Below are 8983 nucleotides of genomic sequence, written 5' to 3'. Positions count from 1 at the left end.
AAGTTTCTAGGAAGCTATAGTGGTCCAGAATATAATTTAAAAGCAAGTAAAGATGAACTACTACCATAGTATAGTTGAATAGTTAATAGGCACATCATGATCACTTGATTAAAAAAAATTAACCACTTGAAAAATGTACTCGAGATTTGAAATTTTCAAAATGTTGAGAAGTCGAGGTCTCCAACTACTGTATTTAATTAAATAGTTACATATGATGCATAAGCTTGAATATTATTTGAATCCATTAAACTACTTAAAGACCCAATGGGAATAGTTTTGATTATAATAATAAATTATCTATGCTACCACTACTGTAACACCAGTCAATAACCAACACCTATAATGATGACTAACATCAAATTTAATACTGCAAAATTAATTTTTTTAGTAAAACTAATACAAATAACCCTGTTGGTTGTTGGAAATACCATCGAAAAAAAACAATAATCGTACTTATATTTTAGTATTATTTTTTTCAAAATAAATTAAAGTTGAACGTCGAAAAAGTTTACCTTTCATCTATGAAGAAGTTAAGTATGTAAGTAAATGGTTTGGGGCTGACAATTTTTGATATGACACGATAATACGACACGGACCCGCACGAAATTAACACGACACGAACACGTTAAGAAAAAAAATAATTATTTTTTATTAATTAAAAAATTATTAAACTTTAGTTTTTAGTTATTTTTGTTGATTAAAAATATTATACTTTAATTTTAATTAATTAAAAAATATTATATTTTAATTTTAATTAATTAAAAAATATTATACGTTAATTTTATTAATTAAAAAATATTAATTAATTTTTATGATTTTTAAGAAAATATTATGCTTAGATTTTATTTAAAATTATTTATTTTAATTATTTAATTTTATTATATATTTAATATTACTATACTTTAATTTTATTATTTTGATTAAGAAAATAATTATTTTAATTTGATAATTTTTTATTTTATCGTGTAATATCATGTTTAAATCGTATAATAACCTCATGTTTTAGTCATTATCGTGTCGTCTCAAGCTAACTTACTATTATTAACAGAGAGTTGGCTTTTTTGAGTACACGATAACACGCACGAACCCGACACGAACCCGTTGGGTTGGGACACGATAAGAACCCGATAATTTCGGATTGAGTTGGGACACGATTGGGTTGGGTCGATAATGGGTTGACACGATAACGACCCAACCCTATAAAATAGACATAGAGTTTATCCTATAAAATTGTTTGAACTTACGATAAAATTAGTTTCACATATGAAAACAAATTAGTCTCATAATATTCTAACCTATAATTTAGTAAGATGAAATCATATGTCAGAGAATTTTTAGATCAAATAAGTGAATTAATAGTTTTTTTTTCCCATTCAATGAATTTATTTTATTTGAACCAATTTTGGGTGGATAACAGAAAAACATTCTTGTCGGTATTTGTTGGGGATTGAAAGCGATTACACAGCTTAAAAGTATTTATAACTGATTAAATTTCATGATAAAATTCATTATTTCACATCACACAAACATGCTTTACATGGAAAGGTATGTAATTATTGGTCACTGCGACTTGTGACATAAACAGGAAGCATCACTGAATTTATAACCCCAATAAAGTCTAGTGACTTTACAACCACCATTTATTTTTTATTTTGTTTCATTGTCAATGTTTAAAGTATTTGGATAATCTAAATTGTTTATTCAATCAGTAAATTAAACAATATATTTTGAAACTAATCGATAAGTTTAAGAAGTTCTACAAGATCCCACCACGAATTTAGGTCATCCATTGTTTTCACATGATATTCTATTGGAAGTGTATTATATTAAGAACTTTTACTATAGGAATTAAGAATTAAATCATAGCATGATTATCACTGTTTAAAAAATAAACAAGATTTTAATATACAAAACATTATTGTTTTGTTGTACATATTAAAAATATTCATATACTAGATATGTATTAGTTCGAATTATATTCATATTTTCAATTTTTTTAGTATCACCGTACATATATTTTATTTTCTAGCTTGTTAATTTTGAAGAGTATGATCTCAAATTATATATGTTCAGATCTCTAATATTGTATTGAACCATTCATTTATGCCAGTCCGCAATAATTTGAAGAAAAAAATAAATAAATGAAACCTTTTTATTTACCGACAATGATGTCAGTAAACCATGATCATGCACAATCATCGGTAACCGACGATGTCGTTCAAAATATGAAGAGCCCGGCACGACCAATTAACATTGGACAAAAGGATGCCGATATCCATCAGCCATTATTATTGATAAAGAACTAATTATCAAAAATACTTTTAACGAGCAGTGGCGGATGGCAACTCATTATCGGTAAAGCAAATTATCGACACAAAAATCTTTCAATAAATCATGATTTTTTGGAAGTTGTATATATACATGGAAGGGCATTATAGATGGTATTTGTATGGCGAAATTAACTACACTTGGCACCGCATGAATCTTTTCAAAAGGAAAAGGAATACGGTTGGTTAAAGATGCAGAACATTTGTAGACAAGCTAATAAAACCTAAACTTTTAAATCTGTATATTTAGAAGGTGCATCTTTCTATATGCTTAATAAAATATTTACCCAAAATTGACTATAGTGAAAATTCTGTGTCACTTCTTTAGGCTTAAAGAATCTCACAAAAGTATACTACTATAATAATAGAGGCGACAAAGGTGAAGTGAGAGTGAAGATTCGTAGCAAGAAAGTGAAAATATTTCCTTTTTGACTGTAAAAATGTCCCCTTTGCGGCTTTACCGCAAGCCATTGTTGTAGGACCAAAACGATAAGTATGACTTACCGTTTAGTCTTTGCCAGAAATAAGCTAGAAATTACTATGAAAAACGTGCCTAATTTAACAAAAAAATTATGTTCTTTAGAGGAATTTACCAAGAACTTTCATCTCTCTTGTTTCACCTCTTTAATTTTGTAAAGCAAATTTAGAAATACTATGTACGTATACAGTATACACACACATACAGAAACATGCATAGTATAGAATATAGATCATATATATATACTAGCAATATGTTCCCATAATGCTACCATTTATCCACTAAAAATACATCCATCAATATACAGTACACTAACCATTTTCCTATAAAGTGTGTTGATCTAATGTTGTATAGGAGTATTATGTTTCATGAACGAAATAAGCATTAATTAGGGTGTCTACATTAAGCATTAATTAGGATCTCTAGCTACTTGACCTTGAAATGGTGATACATCTGTATCCAACAAATTTACGATACAATCATGGAATACCAAATCAATTGAATTATTATTTTCTTATTAATTAAGGATGTTAATTAGCTGGTAAAAGAAAGTTCTCAAATTCTTGGAAATTTAAGATGCATAGGCTTCGTGTTCTTGCTACCACCATTAAACATGTACGTTGCTTAGAGTTTCTCATATATGTTGGAGAAGAGTCTTAATTATCAAGTGGTCATGGTCCGCTCACTCCGTCGAATCCAAATGCCATTATTGTCTAGATCAATCGAACCTTTTGCTCTATCGTTGGACATACGTTATACTCGTTTATACTTGTTTTATTTGAAAATTGATATTTTAATTTGTTCTTAGGACGAATTTTCTTTTTTTTTTTCACATTATTTTTTCCATTGAATTTTGGCCGTTAGGGTTTTAATGAAGCTCAACTTTATTTAAATGTACAGTTTGTGCCTTACAAGTTCTACCTTTTTTTTTCAATTCAAATAAAGATTCAAATCAATAAAGTAAGCAAAAGGTGCGATAGACACAAAATTGAGTCTAAAAACAACCAAAAAATCAACAATACTTATTCAACTAGCACCGCATGAATACCTATCAAACAACATCAACAAGGCAAAAGAGAAACATTTTCAAAATCTTGTCACCATAAACCGACACACATGAATCAACAATCAAACCAAAGACTCCCTTCAAGTGAGACAACCAACGAGAGATCAAGTAAGTATACATGAGTCCACATGATGTAAAAACGTCATTTTACCTCACAACCTCTGGAACTCACATCACTTGTTATTTCTCTAGTGTCACTAAGTCATATGTTAAAGCACCGACTTTTGATCCACGAACGAAGATCCCTAAACCTAAAAGTTTTAGGTTTGTTCGTTTCTTTATTTTACTAGGTTTGTTCGTTTCTTGATTTTACTACCTCTTTCTTTCTTCTATTTTGAAACTAACGTCATCAAATTCATTCAACGTATAACTATTTTGCCAAAAGACCCAAAAATGATAGACACCACATTTTATATAAGAATTGATTTCATACAATAATACAGTAAATCTAAAAAATCCCTGTGAATGTCAACTAGAGACAAGATCTAGGATTAAATCCAAAACAAATATTGATGGGTAACAAACAACACAATATCTCCACACAAAATGTAGAAAAATAGAGATTCTCATTGGCAAAGATACAAGACAAAATGATAAAAAGGATGTTTCCTAGACACCGATTGGCTCGATACTTCGAATGGTCACTACCCCTCATATCCTTCACGTGCAAAAAGCCTTCTGCCTTGCTAAGTTGAACCTTTTGACTACTAAGAAACAAACAAAAACATAAAGTTTACAAATTAAATTTAAAAAATAGGGGAGAGGGAATAATTATAGTGTAAAAACGTGAGACACTCTCCTCAAAATTTGAAGTTTCCATCAAACAACCTATATTGCTCCACGTTTGTCCCATTTAGTACAGTGCGATATGTATAAATAATTATATACGTGTATATCCTTTTTAATTTAGTTGACCATTATTTATTAATTGTTATTTTAGTATTATAATTATTCCTCTACTCTCTTCGCAAAGCGTGTGTCTAGCCAATTTGTTTCCTCAAAACTGATTTGGTCGATTTTGTATGATTCGAATATTATTATTGAGAATCTTTAATTCCTTTACTCGGATTTGAAAAACATCATATATGTCTTTTTAATTTGGTAAAAGAGGAATAAATAGTTCATTCTCATTTTGAATTGGATTGGATTTAACTAATAAATAATTCATTTGTTGCATGTACTTGTCACATACTCGTGTGCGATAAAATCATGAATGGTGGAATTATTGGAAGGAAGAAAGCCTACTTGTCGGTTGGAATGGGTTTTTGGTCTACTACGTATTTAGAAAGAAGAAAATGACTGTGATGTGCCACAGGGGTATATCTGGAATTTAAGAATTTGATTTAGTCTTGGTCATTCTTCATAGTAAGTACTAATAATATTTATATAATATATATATATATATATATATATATATATATAGAGAGAGAGAAGTGATCAATGTTTAACTAATTTTAAGTCCATAACTAGAGAATAAATCCCAGCCACACATTTTAATACTTCAAATTAATCATATGGCTTAAGTTATCCTATTGCTTAAATATAGCCCAAGGGCATTTTTGTAATTCAATATTACTAAATCAAACTTATGATTTCTTCACCATCACCATATTTTCATGATTTTCTTAGCTCTTCGCAATTCACGATTTCTTCCAAAATTCACGATTCCTGATCGTTAATCATCTGGATTTGTTCATCATGATTCGATTCCAGATTTCAGATTCATCACGATTCCAGATTTGTTCATCTCGTTCGTGATTTCCATATTTCTAATCGTTCGTCAAGCATGATTTCCATATTCGATTCCTGATCGATCGTCCTTCGTCAATTCACATGATTTGATTCCATATTTCAGATTCATCACGATTCCATATTTGTTCATCTCGTTCGTGATTTCCAGATTTCTAATCGTTCGTCAATCATGATTTCCAGATTCGATTCCTGATCGATCGTCCTTCGTCGTGAATTCACATGATTCAATTCCAGATTTCAGATTCATCACAATTCCAGATTTGTTCATCCTATTCGTGATTTTCCGATTTCTAATCGATCGTCAAGCATGATTTCCAGATTCGGTTCCTGATCGATCGTCCTTCATCGTGAATCCTTCGAGGTACTGCAAAAAGATGAAAGACAAAACAAAACAGAGGCAGTGAGAATCTGGCAGAAATAGTTCACTTTGTAGAATGTTTAGTTCACTTTTGAATGATTTTTAATATCTGAGTGAAGAATATTGGTTATAGTGTACTGTTTTTTCATAGAGTGAAGTATATTGCCCATAAAGTGAAGTATATTGAGCATATAGTGAACTATTAAATGCTTATAGTGAAGTATTGAGCATACCTTATGGTGTACTGTCTTTTCATTCCGATAAAATAAATATGATTTTTAATATTTCATAAAGTGAAGTATATTGAGCATAAAGTGAAGTATATTATGCATAAAGTGTAATGTTCTAATGATGTACTGTTTTTTCATATAGTGAAGTATATTGGGCATAAAGTGAAGTATATTGAGCATAAAGTGAAGTATATTGTGCATGTTTTATAGTCTACTATTTTTTTCATTTTCAGGAATATATTGTGCTTATAGTGATGTAAATTGAACATGCCTTATAGTTTACTATTTTTTCACTACAATGAAGTATATTGTGCGTATAGTGAACTATTATATGTTTATAGTGAAGTATAATAACTTTACAGTGAATTATAGTGAAGCAAATATGCTCTATAGTGAAACAAATATGCTCTACAGTGAAGTAAATAGTCAACATAATATTTAATTTAATTAAAACGGATGAGCTTTATATAGAATATAATGACAAATATTATGAACTATATCATTTTCATACAAATGGGCATGAACGCTTGAAGTTTACAATAATTTTTCCACATCTATCTCCAAGTTGTTACTTCACTCTAAGCATAATCTGTTCACTCTAAACATAATATTGAATTTAAATGAATTGAATACGGTTTACAATGAACTAAATGAAACATGTTATGAATATATCAAATTGGTACATCTTCGCCTTCATAGACCAAGCTTCCAATCATCATCTTGGCCTCTACTTTCGTTGCTCTAGATCTTTCTCTTCGTCTTTCTTTAAGTATATCAACAGCTTTCAAAAGATTAATAGTTGTCCTGCCATTTATAGAAACTATAAGCATGGATCACAAACACTTCACTTTAACCATGAAATACTTCACTCTAAGCACATTTCACTTCACTAAAATGAAAGGTTAATTAAGTGTCACTCTAAATCAATAACAACACTTGTGCCAATATAAAAAATCCTGGAATACTTCACTCTGACCATGTTTTACTTTTGGAAAAACAAAGCACTACAAGCATAGATGACAAACACTTCACTCTAACACTGGAATACTTCACTCTAACACTGTTTTACTTCACTAAAATGGAAAAACAAAGCACTACAAGCATAGATGACAGACACTTCACTCTAACACTGGAATACTTCACTCTAACCATGTTTTACTTCACTGAATTGGAAAAACAAAGCACTACAAGCATAGATCACAGACACTTCACTCTAACACTAGAATACTTCACTCTAACACTGTTTTTACTTCACTGAAATGGAAAAGCAAAGCACTACATGTATAGATGACAGACACTTCACTCTAACACTGGAATACTTCACTCTAACCATGTTTTACTTCACTGAATTGGAAAAACAAAGCACTACAAGCATAGTTCACAGACACTTCACTCTAACACTGGAATACTTCACTCTAACCATGTTTTACTTCACTGAAATGGGAAAACAAAGCACTACAAGCATAGATCACAGACACTTCACTCTAACACTGGAATACTTCACTCTAACCATGTTTTACTTCACTGAATTGGAAAAACAAAGCACTACAAGCATAGATCACAGACACTTCACTCTAATACTGGAATACTTCACTCTGACCATGTTTTACTTCACTGAAATGGAAAAACAAAGCACTACAAGGATAGATCACAGACACTTCACTCTAACACTGGAATACTTCACTCTAACACTGTTTTACTTCACTGAAATGGAAAAACAAAGCACTACAAGCATAGATCACAGACATTTCACTCTAACACTGAAATACTTCACTCTAACCATGTTTTACTTCACTGAAATGGAAAAACAAAGCACTACCAGCATAGATGATAGACACTTTACTCTAACACTGGAATACTTCACTGTAAACATGTTTTAGTTCACTGAAATGGAAAAAACAGAGCACAATAAGCATAGATCACAAACACTTCACTCTAATAATGTAATACTTCACTAAATGAAAAACAGAGCAGGTAGTTGTTACTCACGATCGGAGTCTACGGTTGTTGTTTTTCTTTTTTTTCTGTCGATCAAAACCTACACAAAACATAGAAGTAGTTAACTGTAAGCTAACATTTGTTCTGTTCAATTTGGATTCCATTATAAACTACTACATATCTCACTTATTAAAAATTCTCGGCGTTTGGATTTGCAGAATTCTCAAAACTAAATCTAGATAAGAATGAGAAATCTAAATCAGAAACTAGTAGAACAACTTACATTTTGAAAAATCTTTCTATTTAGATTCATTGTTTGACTATGGATGGAGGCGACGGCGATTGCAGCGATGATAGATGGAAGCGATGGCGACGATGGATGGAAGCGACGACGACGGTGGATGGAAGCGACGACGACTATGGATGGAGGCGACGGGAAGAGCAGTGATGGCGGGAGATGAATTCTGCAAATGAGAAATTAATTCAATTGTTAACCCTAATTTTATTAGTGAAATGTCCATTATACCCCCGCCTTGTATAGTGAAGTAAATTTGTGATAGAGTGAACTGATTTCTCCTTCAAATTCGAAAATCTCATGTGTTAAAACTAGCCCTTGATTTTCTTGATCCTGTGGCTGTGATTTGTTCTCTAGTTATATACTTAAGGGGCACTTTCCCCATATCACTACTCTATATATATATATATATATTCTAGGAGGGTATTGATAAAGCAAACTCCTATATTGTATAAACTCTAATTTATGATTTGAACCGTTAAAAAATATTAATAGATGACAAAATAGTAGCAATAGAAAATGTCAATACAATATCAACA

Source organism: Salvia hispanica, chromosome 1 (genome assembly GCF_029641045.1).
Source record: "Salvia hispanica isolate PSC_SH4W2 chromosome 1, Shi_PSC_v1, whole genome shotgun sequence".
In the NCBI taxonomy this organism is placed as follows: Eukaryota; Viridiplantae; Streptophyta; class Magnoliopsida; order Lamiales; family Lamiaceae; genus Salvia; species Salvia hispanica.
The sequence above is the reverse complement of the archived record's forward strand: the minus strand, read 5'-3'. Positions refer to the sequence as shown.